General features: G+C 40.8%; 1 protein-coding gene across 3 annotated transcripts in view; it reads left to right on the top strand.

The window, feature by feature from the left end:
- The window catches only part of rbfox3a (RNA binding fox-1 homolog 3a), a 553,817-nt gene that overhangs the window by 12,702 nt on the left and 519,059 nt on the right, over positions 1-22,056 (top strand). For 2 of the 3 annotated variants that reach the window (XM_028041392.1, XM_028041391.1), the window contains exon 3: positions 9,290-9,629. The gene's annotated coding sequence lies outside the window, so the exon portion shown is untranslated. Of the gene's footprint in view, positions 1-9,168; positions 9,630-22,056 lie in introns of those variants that run through there. The other variant, XM_028041387.1, reaches the window with a different exon arrangement.

The raw sequence follows: 22,056 nt of genomic DNA, 5'->3' as shown, positions 1-22,056 counted from the left end.
AACTGAAGGCTGTTTAATGTTGCCACAGGGAGACTCAGTCAGCTGAAAAATTCTTATCAGTTCAAAGTGCTGATAATGTTGATGGGACGTGTGTTTACACTGCAAACTAAAGCTTTTAGTGAAACAACAATTAGTTAAATATTTCATTCATCCAGTTTGTTTTGTTGCTCCTGTTGTACTGAGATAGTTCAAAGCTCATCTCCAGGTTAATTGTTGTGTAAGAAAAATATTTTAGTTCAGCATTTTCTGTTTACAAGGCAGTGGATCTCTGTCTCACCTGACGAGGGTCACTGTTTTACTCCAGGCTGGTTTAGCAGCAAGTCGCCTTCAGCCATTGAGAGATGTGCTTGGTGCACTGGGTGATCAGAAAGTCTGAAATTGGCCCAGTGAGAGCCTTCTGTCAGGAAAAAACAGCACAAGCAGAAGAGAAGAAATGGAAAATGCCATCCCCTGCTGGGTGAATGAATGCACAAGTTTCCCTGTGAACCTTTGGCCATGCGCCTTGAAGCACAGCATCAGCAAAAAGCTTTCTTAAAGAAACGGCTTTCTTCATTTCAAAATACACAGAATGTGGATGAAGCTTGAAAAAAGGCACAAACAAACCAAAAGATTCAGTTTTACAGCAGAAAATTTACTATTTTATTTTGTTAAAATATACTCATCAGCCATTTTATTAGGTACATCTGTTTATTTGTTCTTTAATCACAACCAAGTCACACAGAAGGCTGACTCAGAAAAACACATCACATTACTGGACAATAACAGATTAGAAAAATGTTGACTCATCTGATGAGTCTCAAGTTCAGCTGCAACTTTCAGCTGCAACCTGGTCAGAACAGAAAAATCAACTTCTTTATGCACCAATTTCAAAGTCATTAAAATCAGATTGGCACATTTTGGATATTTTTCAATAAATACAAACTTTCAAAAAAATTGTTCATGTTTTGAATAAGACACACATTTGTTTAAAAGGACAATATTATGTATTTTCCACAGTCAAGTAACTATGTTACCTTCAGGGTACATATCAAACATGACTTAATTAAAAGAAATTTGATTTCACAGTTTGACATGTTGAAGTTGGGCCTCTGTCTCTTTAAGAAGCTCCTACTCTTTCTGACACTCCGCCTTCAGCACATCAAACGTCAATGCTCCTTTATTTTATTGTTCATAACCTTTCTGTAGAGGTGTTTGCTAATTGCTGCTGCTGCTAGCCTGGAGGAGATGAGTGAGGCAGAAGCTTCGCTAGAGGCTGCAGCTCACAGGAGAAACTTTGTGGAAATGGGCACTGCTTGGTGAGAGCAAGCGTAGCCACTCCCAAATGGCTACCACTATATATACAAGGGTTCCTCAAACATGAATGAAAGAATCAAAGCAAAACTCCAGGTACGTTTCTAATGAGGGAATAGCAGTACAACATGATATAAAGCTCAAAAAGTAAAATTTTCTTAATAACCTGCCTTAAAACAACATTTTATCTGTTTGGTACGCATTCAACACCAACCAAGACTCCTGTATCGGAATGTCTCCAATTCCCTTGGAGTAGACAGCATGAGCGCACGGACCCATCATGTCTTATATCAACCGGTCAAACTGCTACTGGTAATGTTATGGTGTGGGATATTTTCTTGGCATACTTTAGGCTCCTTGCTAATTATTTAAACACCCACAGTCTACCTGAGTGCTGTTGTTGACCAGATCAACAACCGTCTTCTTTTTCTTGAAGACGGCAATGAGTTCGTTGATCTCCGTTGACCTCCACAGTCACCCAGAGCACCTTCGGGATTGGGCGGAACCGGAGATCATTGATAATAAGCTTAAAAATAGAAGGCAACTGTGTGAGGATATCATGTCAATACAGACCAAAGCCTCCCATGAGTGTTTCTGGCAGCTATTTGAATGACTTTGTTGTCACAAAGAATTAAGGCTGTTCTAAAAGTAGGTGGTCCAACCAGATGCTAGTGGTATGTAGAACTCTGTCACCCGTCCACATTGATTTGAAAGGCTGTTGGTGCTTCTCTCCTTGTTTCAAGTTAAAACAGTGTTACTTTTCACCGGCCCTGCATTTGTCCCTGTGACTGTTTGACGACCGTGGCGTGGCTACTGAATGGCACCATTTAAGAGATGAAAGAGCAGTCGTGCAAATGTTGTAAAACAGCCCAAAAGAAAAAGCGAGGTGAAAGAGCGGGACAGAAGCAACAAAAGAAAGAAGTCATGAAGACATGTGGGCAGCGTTAAATAATTTACTCCCCGTTAAGATCCTCTTTAATTAGCTCTTGTTCTTTGTGTCGGTGAAGGTCTGAACTGTTCGTGGCAGGAAGGCATCATATGCTCTCCTGCTGCGTGATCACAGCAGGGTGCAAGTAGAGGACATAGGGACACGTCCTGTTGGCTTACTGCTAACAACACCAGCAGGCCACTTCTGCAGACCTCCCTGACTTCTAAAGGCCCGCTAACTCGCTGCTATCACACTTTCCATGGCTTGACCCTGTTTACTGCCCTGTAAACATGTTTTACAATATATTTGTATGTGAGTACGTCTGGCTGTTTGCTCAGACCAAGAACTGCCTCCCTGCCCCCTGTATGAGGATTAGGGGCACCATCTTTAGAACTTTCTGGAAATGATAGCAGGGGAGCGCTGCCTCAGTATTTTGTTGCCTAAGGCTAGTTAAGAGGAACTGCAAGCTGCCAAAGGATCCAATTTCAGGCCATTTCGCTCCCTAAAAAAATTGTCTGAAGTGGAAAATCACACCTGATGGCCCACTAGCATGGCTTTTAAGCCACTAGATGGTAGTATGGGAGTCTTTGTACAATCAATTTTCTGAAGTAAAAAAAAGGTACTTTTGATAAAATAAAAGAAGAAGTTGGACGAAAGTTCAGATGGCCATCACTTCTCTTTGGTACGATCCCTCTTTTTTTACGTCATGGATCATTTCCTTTGCCGTATGCTTAATGAAAGAACGGACTCTACCAGTGGAGGACGCTGAATTCATGACGTCCAGCCAGTGTCGAGGTACACGCTTTGATTTGTGACATTCAGGGAGACGGGAGGGGAGAAAGAGAAGAGGAAGAGAAGCATGTGGAACAGAAACGGAGTGTCCCGCTGTGGTAATTTGCCTTGGGTCTTATAGAGCTTACTTGCGCTGCTGGCAGACTCATACGCAGGCTGATATGGGAAAAGGAGAAGATGTGGGAACAGCGTGAAGAGCCAGCAGAGTGTTTTGGCTTTTACTTATAGCTTCAGAGGAAATAAAGAGTGAGATGTAGGGAAGGCTAGGAGTGGAGTAGGGTTTAACTGCACGTAATACTCAAACAAAAGGTAAGGTTTGTGCGCTAGCTCCAGAGCACACATTACTGCGTGAACGTGGAAAAGCTGAGGTCAGTTTTTATGGGTGTGCAGCAGTTTTGTGCACACATAAGCGCCTGTGACACCTTTGGCAGTGCCAAGAGCCCACACATCAGCCGGCGTTGACAGCATGCCTGGCACATGCCTGAGGGGCTGGGAAACTTCCCTTCTATAATTGCATCCCATGTCAACCTGTGACAAGTCAGGCTCAAGCAGCAAGGGAGCTCACTAATCACCGGCCAGACCTCCTCCATATCTTCTACCCCTCTCCCAAAACGCATCCCTCAATTCTTTCCCGTCCACACTTTCACACAAAAGGAACACACTCCCAATCAAGCGATCTGTTGTTTGCATCTGTTGGGGTAGCACCCCTGAGCAAGCCATTACATCCTCCTCTCAGCACCTGATGCCATCAGCATGACTCTGCAGTCAAAGCAGCTCTGTCTCATTAGTCCTGTTCTTAAGGAGTGTCTGTTAATGAAGCAATTTCCCAAGTATACCATCTGTTAGTCTCACCGGCGCTCTGTCGCTGACACATTTTACTCATTTAATGTTAATTACAGCAAATTTGTTAAAGTTAGTGGGGGGATGAAATAATTTTCCCTCCACTCTTACAGGCTCAGTAGCTGGGGATTCATGAGCTCCTTCACACCTCCCAGGAAGAACCAGTGAGACAGACAGACCCACGGTTCTCCATCTGTGGTATTTAGGCTGCTTTTAATGGTACTCACAAGATACTTTGGTTCCAAGTCACTGGTAACAATAAATGTATAAATCTTATATTTCACCTTTAATTATACACATAAATCTCCCTGAGACAGATGGCAAAACTTTCAAAAGAACCAGTTTAACAGTACTGTTAAATCAGACAATGTGTTAGACAAATTACCTGAAAATATGAAATAAAACCAGGAGGCAACAGTTGTTTCTGTTGTGATTAATAGGGTGTTGCTTTGTTTAACACACACACTGCTGTATAACAGTATCTCCTAACCTACAGATTTAATGTTTGGCTTTTTTTGTCACAATGGATGTTTCAGATCATCAAACTGATGTTAATACAAAGATAATCAGAGTGGATGTTAAAACTAGAGGTGGGCATCACTACCCGTGAAGTTAGTTCTGCTAACGCTAAATCCAGTAGTGGCTGGTGCTAAAAAAAACTGAGGGGGGCGCACACAAACAAACAAATGAAAAACAAACAAAACAAATCTTAAAAAATAGCACTATTTGAACATGAATTTTGCCCTCCTTTCCTTCTGCCCTGCAAATTTCTCAATTACATTCTTGTTAAAGTCAGTCATCTCTGTGACTAGTCTTTTCTCCATTGACAACATGGCCAATGCATTCAGCCTGTCCTGAGTCATTGAGTTTCTCAGAAAAGTCTTGATTCTTTTCAGAGTTGAAAAGCACCTTTCAGCTATGCTAAGTTTCCCCCCAAAACTTAGCTTCATTGCATTGTCTAGGTGGCTGCGGCTGTTTTCGTGCCGTTTGCATTTTTCTGAAAGATGTTTTAAGTCTCTTACCCCAGTTGTTGTCCACATTGCCTCCGTGCCAGAACTTTGAAATAGCAAACACGGAAAGCAGTAAAATGCATTGCTTAATGCAAACGTTACCGTGAATCGACCTAACGAACTGCAGCTGCGCTAATGAGTCGAATCGGGGATTGTCCAATCACACAATGTTTTAAAAAAAATTAGCCAGTACTGACGCTCTACCAGTAATGACACAACAAAATGGGTGTGTCCGGGACGCAGAGCGCTGCGCCCTGTGGAAAACCTTAAACAACCAATTAAAAGTCAGCCTCAGATCACCTGCTTGCCAAAGGTTGATGCGCCTACATACACTCTCATTAGGACGGCGCCCTGCACATAGGAAGTGTGCACAATGTGAGCAATTAGAATTATGTATTTGCTATTTTAATAAATTCTAACATGTCTATTGGACACACAGTATGAATAAATACATTTCTAAGTATTTTGCAGTTCAGAATAGAAATCATTTATTATCTAAACAATTTAAAGGGGGCGGCGCCCAAGCGCCCCCTACTGGCCAGCCGCCACTGGCTAAATCACTACAACAATCCAGATTTTAGCTGAAGCTAATGCTAAAGCATTAACTTTAAATTCAATTATCACTGATTTTGAAAGATGTCAACATAACCCTTAATTTTGACATGTGGTATAGGTATTATGTTTAGATTTATCATGTTCTCTACTGTCCATGTTTTATTTTGTTTTTTGTATGTGGATAAAAGAGAGAGATATAATGGGGAGAGGAAATGGAACTGCTTCCACACAATAAGAGCATGCACATAAACGGCTAACTATGTAACAGCTGATAACCTAAACTTCACCACAGGTGTCAACCTTTATTAAACTGAAAGTTTACAAACAGCTAAGTATGTTAGTGCTTCATCATTTATCTGGAAAAAAATATTTTCAGGCCAAAAGATTAGTGTACTAAATGTTTCCAGAGTTAGCGAAAGCGCTAAAAGGAAAAAATTAGCTCAGCTTTTAACGGATTAGAGGAAGTGTGAACACCACTGATTCAATCAGTTTACAGATTATTTTCGATAGATTGTGGTAAGAAAGTTGTCCATACTAACCTGGCTCTATTGTAGCAATAATCACCTGTTATTGCTACATCTGTTTGTGGGAACTGGAGGAAATTTGACCCATTTGTCTTAATACATCCACTCAAGTTTTTTTTCAATATAAATGATTTGTATAAGAACTTGGACTAGTTCCTCAAGCTTCTTAACAGGAATATACATTTTAAAGATGACTTGTTATTTTATAGTTTGGTCTGATGGAAGAAACGTGCATTAATATCAGACAGTGTAGAACTTTCTGGTCCAGCATCCGGTTCTCTCTGGGTACTCCGGCTTTCTCCCAGTGTTAAAAGACAAGCATGTTGAGGTAATTGGTTGTTCCAGTCCTTTGGACTGGCCTTGTTTGTGCCTGGTTGTGTGTCCTTTGTGTCTCTGTGTTAACATGTGATAGACTGGCGATCTGTTCAGGTTGCACCAACCACTCACGTGTCTGGATTACGCAGAATGCAAAATGATTGGAACAAAACAGACATTTCAAAAACAGACATTTATTTGAAGGCTTTCTACACACCTTTACCAGGTATCAGTAAGTCACCACAGGCAGTTTCAACAATGTGATTTTGGACCAAGAGGAGATTGGTTGAATTGCAGGTAAAGGTGTGTTGGTGAAAGTCTGCATAGTCAGAAGTCCTCTTGATCTTTGGTGTAAGATATCAGCGTGTATGTGTGTGTGAGACCACATCTTTGATCTGTGGTGAATGATGTGTGTGAGTAAGTGAGAAAGCGAGCGACACAGTGCGGCTGCCTCCTACCTCCTACAGATTGAGGTGAGAGCAGCCAGGTGGGGCTCGGTCGTGTCTGTGCGCCACAGTAACTGGATGTGATGGCTGGCCTCTGGGGATCTCTGCCTTAGAAGTGCTAAACGAGCGAAGCAGAGCAATCACACTGTTCCTGGATGTGTGTGTGTTGGTGTGTGCATGTCGCGAGCCCACACCCTCCTTTATATGATAGTGAGTTGGCTTTCCTGTCGACTCCGAGTGGGTGTGCGTGTCTCCAGTAAAGGACGCTGCATTTATCTGGGGTCTAAATATAATCACTATGATAAGATAAGATGCAAAAGCTGAAAATGTTTTTAAATGTTGCCAGGTAACAAGCCCTTTACATAACAAATCCCCAGCATGGCCGCAGGTCATTGCCGTGATTCTAAATGTTGCAGACAGTCCACATGTGGTAGCTTGACTCCAGTTAGAAAGGTGGTAACAAGACACTGGTTCCAGTCTAAACATTGCAAACACAAGCTTCTTCAACCACCTCCACCCACCTTGCCTCAATGTGATTGTTAGCCTGAAGCCCCAGAAAGGGCAAACTACCCCCGTACCCTTCATTAACCACATGGAATTGACATAATTCAATTAACGAGCAAAAAAATTCCCTCCCCAAGAGAGGAGAAAGTGTTTGTGTACATTTCTGCCTTTTGCACACCAGCTGTGACTCTCCGCGTCCTCATGCACGCACTTGGATTACACGTGCAACCTGCTAAATGAGCTCTCATGCCTACGAGAGCAAAACAAACGAGTGTGTGTCACAGGTTGCGTTCTTGCCGCGGGCAAACCGAGGCCCCGGAGGTGACACTACTGAGGCCTCGGTTTGCACCGGAGCGCCGCGTGCCCCCCACACCCTCCTGCCCGCCGCATCGCGTGCCGCCCAAGCCGAGGTGAATGCCAAGAAGTCTCCGAGCCACTCCATCAAGCAGCGGCCCCCTCCCTCCCCACGGGAACAGCAGCCAATGAATTACAGATTAGATCATTGTTACAGGATCATAACAGTGATCTAATTGCCAATTTCTCTTTTTAATTGAATTTGGTGGAGTGAAGAGGACGGAGATGGGATTCATGGGACACTGTGTGGAGCCGATTGGAGCCGGTTTGCAGTTGACCAGGCGCAACACTTAATGAGGGGAAAAAATCCCGCCGCTTGACATTCGGCTGCAAACTGGGCGTCAACTGCAGAAATGTCAGGCTTAATATCCTTGACAGTGGCTCTTGTTTGGACTGCATCTTGTTTTTGAGGTATTTTGGGTGTGGAATCAGTCACATTGTATCCACATTATCATGAATCCCAGTTATATTCTGGATTCATTCTGAATGTTCTGATCTCTGCAGATGTCCTGAGTGTTTTTTCCTTTCTCCAACCAATTTTTTGTGCACTGTGAAACTTTAACCTGCTGCTCTCTGACCCGGGCAGAGCTAATTGGAGTTTGTCTCGGTCTCCATGCCCTCGCCCAGTCTTCCTCACCTCTCACTTCTTGAAATCACGTTTCCAGGCTGCACTTGTGCCAGCTATCTTTTTCAAGGGATACCAAAAGCTTTAAAAAAGTCACAGTGTCAAAATAGCCAAAAATATGTTCCGAAGCTACTTTTTTATTGGCTGTGTTGAGCTGAGCATAAAAAGAAGCAACACTTTTCTCAATTTAATCATAAAACCCAACACATTGCATGTTGTGTTGCTGTCTGGGGTTTAACGTGATGTGGAATAACATCAAAGGAGGCAAGTACTATTAAATCTTACCAAATATTTTTGTCTAATTTCTAGTTCACATATCTTAATATACTTGAAATAAGACAAAACTAGCATGCAAATAACTTTTCAGCCAGAAACAGCAGCTGGATTTAGGTCAATAACTCCTTAAGTATTAGTACTAGTGACTGATTATTTCACCTTTAACGAGACATTTTTCCATGTTATAAATGAAATAATCTGCTGGTTGAACTAGTACTTTTTAAAAATCAATATTAAATCATTATTGACTTATATCAAGCTCCTATTTCCTGCAGAAAGGTTATTTGTAAGTAGGTTTTGTCTAATTTCAAGTGTACTAATAGACCAAAAATACATGGCAAGATTTTGTGTTTTTGCAGTATTGAGTGGCACTGAAGCTATGAAAATCCAAATAAAAAATGTACATGTTAGATTACTTTAGCATGAATAAAGTGATATTTTTCAGTGAGAGTCTGATAACAGCCCATGACTTCTGTCCAGTCTGACCATAATGAGCTGAGAGTGTTGTCTGATTATAGCTGGGTTAAATTAGATGAGATAAGTTAGCCCACATCTCCTCATCAGCCGTACGTGAGAGCTGACAAGCCCAATACATCTACGGCCGCTATGGTAATTGAGATGGGGAGGTGAGGTGTGTGTGTGTGTGGGAGCCTCCCTCTGTCTCCTGATCCTCAGTACCTGTCATTGATGAGGAGCCAAGGAGAAGCTTCAGCTTGGAGCTGTCATCGGCCCTCTGAACACATCTGCCTCTCTCTATCAACCCTCCCTTCCTCTGTCTGTCGGCGTGTGTGTGTGTGTGTGTTCACCCCGAGTGTGTTGTGTTTCTGCAGAACTCAGCGTTGGAGGTGTTTGAATCTGAGCAGACGGACTGGGATGCAGGCACCGCCGAGACCGACGCTCCCTCTCCCGGACTGACAGGCCAATCGCAAGCCACCGTTCGCCCTGCCTCTGAATCCCTCTCTCTCCCTCATCCTCTCTCTCTTTCTCTCTCTCTCTTCAGTTTCATTCCTTAGCGCTCTGCTCGTGTATCCCCTCCTCCTCTTCTTCCTCCTCCTCCTCCTCCTCACACCTTTTGGTCAGAAGAGGAAGAGGAAGCCCAGCCCAGGGAGAGACGCTGAGAGGATGAAACTCTGACACGCCGGCAGACCACAGGGAAACAAGAGCACAACTGTGAGTACAGCGGTCCTTTCACCTCTCACTCAGGCTTAACGCTGTCACACACACTTTGTGTCACACACACACGTGTCTGGCGCTTTCACTTCAAACACTCCACTGACTTAACTCCACGCACTCGCCATCCATCCTCTGCTCAAGTGTCTTTGTCTTTTCCAGGCGGGCAAAAATAGAAATCAAAAGAACTGCATTTTTCTCTCTCTCTCTCTTAATGTGTACAAGCTTGTTTATTTCTGTGTACCTGCAGCTGACACCACAGTCAGAACCAAACACAAGCATAAACAGTCCAGAAGAAGTCTGGTTTCTACTTTTTGGACACTTGTGTTTTAATCTGTCTTTGTTTCTCACATTTAAACAGAAGGTCTGGATGTGTGGAGCTGCTTTTGTCTGTGCACCTCTCGTGTTTTTATTGGCAATAAAGGAATGTGGGATCGCCACATGAGAGAAAGCGAGGCTGTTTTTATCTCCCATCCTAAACGTATAAGCTGCTGTAACCAATAGAAAGGGGCGTACTTTCTTCTCAATGGCACCGTCCCCGCTGCTTATTATTTAGCTCTCAGCCGGGGGTGATGGGGGATTGGTGGCATGGGGAAGGGGGGCTGAAATGCTCCGTTTGCGTCACACTATTTTCTGATTATTCACCTAGTTCATCTCTGGCTGAGGCGATTTTCCTATTTCCTTCTCCCATTTTGAGAGAGCATAATAGGCGCTCAAACACACGCGGGGAAGTGCAGACAGTGGATCTGTGCAGAGGACACAGATTGCATTCCCTCCGGAGAACGCTTTGCTGTATTAAAGGCACTGGAGGGGCTGCTCGGTACTTGTCATCAGCTTGGCCGGTAATGCCGGCGCAGGAAGCGACGCAGACGGCGTGTTTACGGCCGCTCTCTGATTTAAAGAGCTCCCATTGGCCCTAAAGCCTCAGCTGCACGGCTCTGGCCCCATGCATTCCCGGTTATTACATCTGTAAAGCCCTGGATATTGTGCAGCACTTCACACGCCGAGACGATCTGATGAGCAAATGTAGAAAATGAAAACACATATATGTTAAACACCTGGCAGTATATTAGATTTGCTGCAGAGCTCCAAACTCCTGGAGTGAGAGATGAAGCATTTGCATTTTTATGATGTGGCTCAACATGGATTGCTTTCCCCCTCCTCACATCTATGTTTAAAACTCAATCACAAGTACGCCAAGGTTTGCTGTTTGCAATTACATGTCTTGTCGTTTCTAATTCTAATGATTTTCTGGCATGTTCCGCCGCCATAGGTGATATTTTTCATGTTTTCCGAGTTGCTGAATCTAAATGAGGGATTGATTTGGAGCGTTAGAAACACGCGGCGGCTCTCGGGACCCGGCTAGCCTCCGGTTGCAGATGTGTCAGCAAAACTGAATAAAAAGGCCGAGATTGACATCCTGGTCTGCCCGGCCTTGGCAGGTTTTCTGAACCCTGGTGGTTTAAAACAAGCGCACACTCCATTATACCAAGGTAAACAAGTCTATTATGTGTCCTTTCCTCCTCTGGTTGCTCCTGATTCTCTTCAACACTCCAAAAACCCAAAATCTTACCAAGTATTTTTGGTCTGCTTTCTAGTCAAATGTCTTGAAATAAGACAAAACTAACTTTAAAGTAATTTTTCTGCAAGATGTAGCTTGTTTTACGTCAGTAATTACTTCAGTACTATTTCTATTGGCAGATTAATCCCATATATGTTTGCCTAAAAGTGTATGTTATATGGAATTGTTGATAGAAATGTTTTACTTTTATAAATTCCTGTCTCATCAAGCTGTGCTACCTTTTATTTAAAGAAGTGATTGTTTGATTTTCTTTGCATTATTGTAGTTCTTGTTTTGTGTTTGACATTGCTACAGGTTTGAACATCGCAGGTTACTTAGTTACTCTGAGTAAATGTAATTTGATTCGAGTACTCTCCTGCTACTTTTATTAGTACAACTTCTAAACCTACACTGCAAAAGCACAGAATCTTACCAAGTCAAGTTTGCAATGCAAATATATACTTGAAACTTGTTCTTTTTTATGAATATTAAAGAATTTCTGACCAAAAATAAACTTCTACTGTATATCTCATTGAAAAGTTACTTAAAAGTTAGTTTTGTCTTATTTTTAGATATTTTCACTTGAAACTAGACCAAAGGGTTTGTGTTTTTGCAGTGAACAGGTGATCAGCTCAGACTTTAACATTGCAACAGAAACTTTGGAGAAAATTGGAGCGGAGGAAGATTACAAAAGCCACATCACAAAAAGTAATTTAAACTCCCTCAATTAATGCAACTCTCATTTCCGAGTTGCCTGTGGCCTTCATGTGAATTGTATGTAATTTAAATGCAGAGAGTCCGTCTGCGTCTGACGGAGTCGCTGACCAATTTCAATGGGGCTTTTCCTCGTTGTGTCATTGTGCTGAAATGTATTGAGGAAAAAGTTAATAGCCTTTTATGCAAGGAAACATATTTAATTACACATATCGTTCAGTGGTACCCCAGAGGTGCTGTTAACTTTACTCTGAGCTGTGCAGTTATTAGACGACTTGTAAAAGTGAGATAAGCTACTGTCACACCATATTTACTTCCATCAGCGTGTGTGTTTATGCACTTATTGATTAGATAGTTGGTTACCAGTCTTGACCATCAATACACATCCCTACAAAGTGGGGACCAGATAGTCTTCCCGCTCTCCCTGAAGGCTCAATTACACAGCATGCACAAGGAAGCGGGGTGGGGGCTCCTGACAAGGTCGAATTATATATGTCAGCTTTAAATCATTTATTCAGCCATGTCTGAATGTATAAAGAAAGACACTTTCAGGGAGTCAATAAATGTTGCATGCCGCTGCTTTTTAAACATTTTAATCAGATTTTGTTTCTGATTAAATTATATCCTTTGGAAGCTGGGCTTCAGCAGCTCCTGGGTGTTTTCCTCATTTTCTTCTTTTTTTGCCCTGAAAATCTCCAACTAACTTATTGATATTGGAATCCACTAACTGCACATCTTGAATAATGAGAAATTGAATTTCACTAATTTGCTGAAATCTGGCCACAGATGCAAACCGCCCGCATGGCTTCCACTTCTGACACTTATGGTGCCGCTGCTGTTGCGTAGTATGGAGGTCGATGCTGCTTTTCATGCTTTGTGAGGTCGTTTCCTTTCTTATTGTCAGACACGGCATTCAACAGCCTATTTAAAAAGTCATGAATAGCAACAATTCACTGATGAAGGACATGTGGTGCAAATATTTAAAACTCTTTTTCTTTTCCTGTCAAAGAGAAGCCAGAAAAAAAGTTGATTTGATGACAGATGAGAGGGATAGCCTTACTTTACAAAAGTATGCAAGAAAAAGTAATTGCAGGGTAGAAGACTAATGGATAAAATACTGAAGAGTTGTAGTCTGACTCAAGATTCATGCATTTTTTTTGGTAGATTTGGTTTTTGTTATCCATCTACAAACACAAACAGAGCAGCTACAGACATCACTTGTGCAAAATAAAAGCTGGAGATGAAATATATTCCACATGCCCTATGGACCCTTTACATGTTATTGTTTACAACTGGAAATTTTGTGCTAGCCAATGTTCTATGGCAAAAAGGCGATTCTTGTACGTTCCCTCCGTAGCTGCACTGCTGCGGTAGAACAATCCCGTTAACCAAATGAAACCTGGAGATGCAGGCATTATTAATTTAGTGCAGTGCCTCAAAGCAAAGGGAAAACCACTGAAGAACAACTCAAATCGACTATTTTCTATGTCTCTGTGTCGGCTGTGCTACACGCAGACTCGTTGCCATAGCAACTGACAGCAATGCCACTTCATCCTTTTAGGATTTAACACCGAAAATGCTCAGACAGTCCCACAAAGAACAGACAGTCAGTCCATTACAGTTTTATAATTTCATGATTTTGTGATTATTGACAAGTGATCGCTGTGGTAGATTAGCTACCGCTGCTATTAGATCATTTAAACACCTGCTCTACTGATGATCAATATGAGTTGGTGTTTATGTCACCTTTTTATTTTTTAACTCAACCGAAACACTTCATACCACCTCACATCTACATGTTAAAGTCAAGTAAAAATAACTGAACCTCTCCTTCAGTATTTTTTTCTTAATAAAACTTTTTCTTGACCTTTTTTTCTAGTTGTCGTAGTGTTGACAGTTAGCAGCAAAGCTCTGCGTCTATTTTTCTTTTGTATATCAGGCATATGTTTAATATTTATGTTGATAACTTAGCAGCTAAAACCAATGCTAGTCATTGTCACCTAGCAGCTTTTTTGCCCTCTAGCATGGAGATGTGGGCGGGATCTTTGAAATGTGACGTCACACTGCAAGGAGTCCATATAAATACTTTGACTAGTTTTTTCTGCAGTGTGGATCCAGGTGGGTTGTGATGCTCATACATTCCATCACTAGCAGCCGTTATTGCATGAATTTGGTGTGGACTGCTGTTGTAAGTGAACATCTGGATGGGATTCTCTTTTTGTTTTTCTCTCTGACTGCACCAAACTGCAACATAAGGGTGGGTGATATGAACATAAACTATTATCATAAACTGTTATCACAAACTATTACTCTGGAAGATTATTTAACTCTTAACAGAAAAATATCTTGTTACAAGTGAAATAATCTGACAGTTCTAGTTCTTTTTTATCAATAATTGGGAATTATTGACATAAAACAAGCATGAATATGGATAAAAAGTTACTTGTAAGTCAGTTGTCGTACTTTAAGTGTACTATGATAATTGCACTAGACACTAGACAAAAATACTCAGTAATATTTTGTGTTTTTGCACTGTGGGTTTCATTATGCAGACTGACTTCATTCTTTAGAGCGATCCTGTGCATGAAACCGTGTCGGACTCTTTGCAGATTGGCACAGCTTTAGTCAAAAATAGACCAGGTGCATATTTTTAGCGCATTGTGTTGCACTATAAATATATTTGTGTTTGTCAGCAGTGCGGTAATCACTGAGGTTTGAGGTAGTGAGGGCTGCCTAAGCTCACAATGAGCAGCAGAAACACAGGCTGCTTCTCTTCGCCAGATGATTTTAGTAACGTGAAGCTTTGCTCTTGTCAGCCCGGCGGACGGCGCGGCTTCCTCTTGATTTCCAGCTTTGACATGTCCCACCCTGCAAGTTGACAGGATTGCTTCTTAGGCCTTGTTATATATGGAACGCCATCCATGTTGTTGAGCCTTTAATTGGCACTCTGCAGTGTTAAGGTGGAAATGTGGAGCCTTCCTGTTGACCGCTTGTCACTCCTGGTGTTTTCTACCATGAAGAAAAACATTAAGATTCAAGCTAAACCAGATCTGGCTTCTCTTTTCTTTACATGCATCTTTAAGTTCTCCTTAGTTCTAAATATTTAATGAAAAACTTTGAAGAAAAGCTCAGAGTGATGCATTAGAGAAACTCTACTTTCTGCTTTTAGGTTTATGGAAATCTATTATTAGTTTTTGCTTCTTTCATCCAAGATAATAATGTGATGAATTGTGATTTTAATTAGAACTTTAGCAAGTATTTAATTTCAATTAATTTCTATTTTTAAAATGTTTCACTATAAAACATTTTCTAAGGATTCAATACAAAAAATGTCCAGCTTGTCGATTTGCTTTTAACCCTGGAAGAGTCAGACATAGAAAAACATGAGAGAAAAGTTCAACCATTTAGATCACAGGGATCAAACTCGAGGCTCCCAGGCCAAATCCGGCCCACCATGACTATTTATGTGGCCCTCTGGGGTCCCTAGTCTAACTTTAAGGTTGTGGGCTCAAATATTATTTTATGAGTCAAATCCATTTTCATTTGTATAGGACCAAATGACATAAATGTGAGAAGATGTTAAAAATTGTTACATTTTAAGAAGTACTAACTGAGAAACTATAATATATTAACAGTTTGCCATTTGATGACATTCATGACCTTAATGTGTCTCGAAATGAAAATGAGTTTGGCACTCCTGTTTTAGATGCAGGATGAAAATATTATGTTTTTAAATTGTTCTGTGACGTTTTATGAAAATGTTTTAATATGAGATATAACGTAAAACATGTTCTAGTTTGCATTTTCTACAAAAACTACATGTTGTAGACATTGAAAAGGATATTTTACTTACTTTTTTAGTCCTCTGAGAGAGTTAATGAAACACATCTTTACAGACATCAAGTTGCTTTGTGACCCTGTAGGGGGCGCTGACATATATATTTTCTACCCAATAGCATTCAAAGGCTGAACAACTGTGTTCAAACTGTGAGTTTGGGTAAAAAACCAGAAGGAAAGTCAAGATTTGTAAATTGTTTTAGTTTAAAATTGAGCTGTTGAGATGTTATTGAAAAGCCAGTATTTAAACTGGAGGTTATTTCTCTCTCTGCGCAGCACAGGGTGACAGTGGAGAGGAAAAACTCCTTTTTAAGAGACCACAAACCACAATAGTGGTAACTTAGGGGTCAGCTGCCTTTGCAATTCAAGAGACACTTTTGCCTCAGCTGCCACAAAATAAAATTAGTCTAGAATAAATTATATATATATATATATATATATATATATATATATATATATATATATATATATATATGTATATATATATATATATATATATATATATATATGTATAAATAAATCATAAATGAAATGGGATCCTTTTATTTTGAAAGGAAGGAAACTATCCTAGTTTGCTGGACAGAAAACAGTTTCTCTCCAATCACTGCTGATGGTGTTATATATTTAACAAATCTTAAATCCTATTGACACAACAAAGTTGTACTTTTGTTTAATGAATAATTTGCTAAATTATAACATTATGTAGTATGCTGCGTTTATTTCTTAACTTTATTTGTGATTTAAATAATTGTTTAACCTGGAGCATTTTTTGTTGTGGTACATAAAACCCTTGAATATAAAGAGGATGTTCTGTCTTTATTTCTTTTGCATAACTATATATTTTTATATTTCTTAGTGCAAAACATATTGAATAAAACAAAAGAACAAAAAGGAAGGAATGTATTTATAACTTTTTGAAACAAAATGCTTTCGTTTTTCTGGTGCACAGAAGTGTTTGTTTCTCCTCCACAGAGTGAGTTTGTGAGCCGTAATCCCTCAGACAGAAAAATGAAACCAGGGCAAATAAACCCAAACTGTTTTCACGTTTTGTTATCATCAAAGGGCAAGAAGGGAAATATGTTTTTGTAAATTACCTTGTTAAAGTCCTACAGCCAAATTCTCCTGCGAACCGTGTTTATTCAGTTCGTTTTATTAGAAACTTTATGGCAGCCTCGCATCGGCTTTAGCCACTTGGTCTCCATTTAATCAGCCGGTACCCCCAGCATTAACCTTCACTTCCTCTCTGTCGTTCTCTGCAGGGTCACACAAAGTATCATCAAATATTTATAAAATATTAATAACTGCCTTTAGGAAGGGAAAAGAGAACATAAATAAATCTGCTCCGCAAAGCATTCGATTAAGAAGTCCATTCCATGTAATAAATGGGTGAAGGGGAGCAATAAGGGCAGCCGTGGAGCAAAAAGGGCGAGACAATTGAGTCAGAGAAGAAGAAGCCGTGGAATAAAAGATTTTTTTTTTAAGTCGTGGAGAGGAATGTTCCTCCTGCAAAGTCTCCAGTTGTACATTACATGTGCCGTTTGTGAGCTAATGCGAGCCGGAGAGAAATTGTTGTTGTGGACGGCTTGAGCATCCACGTTCCCCAGGGGTGTAGAGGAGGAGGGGGACGCCTACATCGACAGACTCCAAATAGACTAATGCAGACACCCACACACATACACACCCACACGTGTACAGCGAGCTGTTTAGCATGGAGGCTGATTGAGGCAGGGCCCAACATTAATTATCTGTTTTTCAGCTGAGGTCTGGTGACAGTGATTAGAGCGAGGGTTTTTTGGAGAGTGGTGCACAGGCGGTCTAATGAGGAAAACTGGCCTCTCTATAGAGCTCTCCAGGCACACTTGATCTGCTTTGTGGTTCAGCAAGTGTGTATGCGTGTGTGTGGGGGTGCACGAGTGTGTGGGTGTGACTGTAGGCTTGCTGCTGGGAGAGAGACACTCTGAATCTGAGGTTTAGAAGCTGATGTAATACTTGGAGTTGAGACGTTCCCGAAGCAGGAAGCAAAAATCTCTGTCAGATTACTCGTGTTTAATTGTCGTCTTTTGCTTCCTAGCATTTTCTTTCATGGTCGAGGCGTTTTGGGCTTCTGGGAGACAGTGGGAGTCACATGACTGCTGGTTCTGGTACTGCTGGATGTTTCTTTATGTTAAAGGGGAGTTTTCTTCTCCACTGTCACTACATGCATGCTTACAATGAGAGCCTGCTGCAAAGTTAAAGGAGGGGTATGATTCAAAATTGTCTTTTTAGAGCTTTACATCATGTTATAATGTTATTCTTTCATCATAAATATTACCTGGGTTGTTGCTTTCGTTTTTTCATGCATGTTTAAGGAATCCTTGATTCTCCTGTGACAACTGCCATCGGAGGTTCGCCAGCCATTTACACAAAGTTAATTTAAGTACACCTAATCTTGACATACTTTAAATTGGACAAAACATTTAAAATTTTGCACATTTTTGTTCTTTCATTTGGGATTCAACTGCATCTAAAACATCCCAAACTCTTTAAAAAACAAAAAAATACCCAAATGTTGGCAATAAGTTAATATTTTTTGGTGTCTGGAAAAATGAGCCATTTCAAAAACACTCAGAATATAACATCACAAATCAGCAGGCATTGTCTGTTACCTAGCAGCCTAAGATGAGCTCCAGCGCTGTATGCGCTGTACAATGGCTGCTGGAAAAGATGAGCATTTTGCTGTTGACTTACCATCTAGAGACCACTTGCTGCATTCTTCTTGGTTGTGCAGGAGGCTCCACTTCTGCTTTTCAAAGATGTATGGTTGCATAATTGCAGCGATCTGAATGTTGAATGACCTAAATAACAGATTAAAAACAATAAATATCTTTGTTAATTTTGATTAGTAGACTTTATGGGATTATTCGTGGTTTATGTTCATCATATTTTATTTAACTGTTGGTATTTTTATGAACAATTTTAGTGAACTGCTAGAATTTTTCCATTTATTGTATAAGTATTAATTCTTAAAACCTTAAAAACGGAACAAGTCTCATTATTAGACAGATTTATTAACTTCCTGGGATGGTGAAATTCATATTTTGGTTGAATTTCTTTGTTTTTGTTTCTTTTATAGTAAGTATAAATTGTGATTTCTGTTTAAAGCATCTGATATTACAACAGGGTGCAAAGGTCTGCAGGCCATGAGGTCCGTTTCATTTCCATGCCAAACAATTTCAAATGTCTGTGTCCAAACTTTGGCAGCACTGATCCAAAACCACTCATCTCAGCAGGAAAACAAAACAATGCAACCGCAGAGACGTAAAACTCTAAAACTCAAAAGGTTCAGGGTATTATCCCCTAAATCTGCTGAGGATGCGGCGAGGTTCTAAATGTGAAACAGAGTTTTCTCCAAACATGACGGCGTTTAAACTGAAACCAGCCGGTCAGGCATTTCCAGCAGCAGGAGCAGCAGATTGCATGGCTTGAAATAGTAGTTTTCTTTCAGTAAAAGCACTGGTCCAGTACATCAGCTCTCCAGTATCGTCGACTAAATCACATTTGTGTAAATGCCAATGTTGGTGTGCACCTGACTGATAGATTTCTGCCAGCGCCAGGTTGGCTTTAGGCAAAGGCCTACATGTCATTTTCCACACCATTTTGTCCCAAAGTCGATTACTTTGCCTCTGCAGCTATGGCCGCCTCAGAATTGAACCACACATTTAGCTCGCAAGCTGCCAATAAAAGTCAGAGAGCCCGGCTTCCATCAGCGTAATGATATTTCGGCCTCTGTATTAGTTCAGGACTGTTCTCCCCAGCACTTTCTGCTCAATTAAAGATGGTCCATATTTAAATACAGAGAGAATCAGAGGGCTGGCCCGACCCGTGTGCATTCACATGTGCTGTCAGACGTTGAAATGATGAAGTTTGAAATGGACTTTTTTTTTTTAAAGGAGCTGCACGCTCCACACCTTTCGAGTTTGAACAAGGGGAGCTGTTCATTTCCTCGCTGTGAAATTTTTCTTTAACGTCGCTGATGTAGATTAACTTTTTTTGCTAAGGTACGGTAAGTAAGTGAAATGTGAAATAATTCATCAAGAGGCAGCCATGTAAGAAATGTGATTTTTTTCTTTCTCTCTCTTTTTTTCCCCCGCTGGCAGAAAAGCTTGCAGACCATTACCACAAACAGAGGGAGTAGATTATAGGTGGGGCTCTGACTGCCTCCCACTCCGTCTATGCCACAATATATGAACAGCACATTTCCAACCAAAACTGCCTGCCAGGCCAGAGGAAGTAAATTTCAGCTCGTGTCAGCCCCCATGCATTCATGCTATGGAACTTCTGTTGTCTTCCTTCCTCAGACGACTTCGGCTTTATGTAGCCTGAGCTGTCATTTCCCATAAATCCCTTGGAGGAGGCGTCCGTCAGAGCTGCCAGCTCCCCTGTGTGGACCACCTGTAACGGGGGAGCGAAGTGACAGTTGTGCTGGGACTGTCCTGTCAAAGTGACACACACTGAGCAGGCTGGCTGCTCTAAGGTCAGGGTTCTCAACCTGAGGTGCATGTACCACTGGTGGTACTCAGGCATCCTCTGGTACAGACCTGGACATTTTGCAGGCACCAATTAACAGTTGGTAGTTAACTCTGACTACTCTAGAGGAGTTAAAGGGGCAGTATCATGTATTTTCCAGACATATCATGACATTTTATAGCTGCGTTTACTTTGTCAATATTCTGCTAATATTGGAAGAACGAATGCGGTGTTTTCATTAAATAAGAAACGTAACTAAAATCACACGTGAATAAGCTTGTTCACACGATAAGCCATTAAAAACATGGTGTGCCATCGTCCTCCAACTACTTCCTGTCTTCTTCTTTGTGGTTTGCTCCAGTGGCAACATCTGGTTGTTGATCATGATGTGAAAAAGAGCCAAACCTGTCGATTAAATGTTTCCATTCAGAAGATTTGTTTTTGAAATGTGAAATTGCTTTCCAACATCTGTGTTACAGTGTTAGCTTGTAGCATTAGCTCAGGTAGCATTTTTTAATGCCTGCTATTGCGGCGCTGCTGCCGGTGAAAATGCTACAGTCCGGACAAACATCAATGGGTCAGTTTGTATTTAGACATTAGTATCTTTAGTGTTATATATTTTTTAGCATTGATTATATTGTAACATAACCACTATGTTTGTTTTTTCCTAAATAAATACATTAAAAAGTAAATGTATCAACCTGTCGTGTAGAACAGTTGCTGTGATTTCATTGTTAAAAAGTATTCAATTTTCCACTGTTTATAACTGATTTCGGGTAAATCCTGATATGTTGAGGTGTGTGTGCAACGGATTAGTAATTAAAAAAGGGGCGTGTGCGTCGGCGCGAGAGGCGCAAGCGGGGAGGAAGACGCTGACCGTGGGATCTGTGCAGCGGGAGTTTTGACTTATCTGATCGTTTAAAACTAGTAAAAATCAAAGGAAAGACATCAAAAACAGCTATCAAAGATCGCCCCGTGCCACAGATGGTATTTTAGGAACTGGATCGGAGTTTGCACCCAGGAAACGGCGCCCGGTGCAAGTGGACGCCGCCAGTGCGAGAGGACGCCACCGAGGGGAAAGAGAAACGCTCCCGGTGAGATCTGGACTGTACTTTTCTTTTTGGGGATTTTTGGTGGTACCACTCTTTTTTCGTATCTTTTTGGGGAGGGGTTTGGACGTTAGGATTTTTCATTTTGGATCGGGACGTTGGGGAAATACTTCCAGGACTTTGTTTATTTTTCGAGGATATGGAACTGCTTTATGGACAATAATCTCTTTGAAAAAAGGATGGGAAAATTTGGGACATTTACTTAATTAGGTCTTGTGCTGATTCAAACCGAGTAACCATAATTATTTTTTTTTGAGGGAATGGGGTTATCGATCTATCTATTAAGATAACTATTATTATTTTGTAGTATTGTAATTCTAGTTGAATAAATCATTGTTGCTAAGGATCAACTTATTTCTTATTGAGTGATTTGGGTATTTATTTATTTATTTTTTCAAAATAAATGGTGTAGCATACCTTACCTGTTTTCCTGGGACAGATCCCCCTTGTGTGTGTTTGTTAGTTCTGCTTTAAGCCGAATGTAACAATATTAAAATATCAGTTATTATATCTAAGCAGCTAAGATTTTTGCCTTTGAAATGAGAACTCAGCTGAGAAAAGCTCTTTTGTGTTTGGTTCATGTTACCCAATTTGAGAAGTTTAAGGCGTTCATAAGTAACTCCACTTTAGTAGTTATTGAAGTAAAAAAAAGCAACACAGAATCACTTTATTAGTTTCTATTTAATTAGAATATCTTCAG

The sequence above is a fragment of the Xiphophorus couchianus genome, chromosome 16 (genome assembly GCF_001444195.1).
Source record: "Xiphophorus couchianus chromosome 16, X_couchianus-1.0, whole genome shotgun sequence".
NCBI lineage: Eukaryota > Metazoa > Chordata > Actinopteri > Cyprinodontiformes > Poeciliidae > Xiphophorus > Xiphophorus couchianus.
The sequence above is the reverse complement of the archived record's forward strand: the minus strand, read 5'-3'. Positions and strand labels throughout refer to the sequence as shown.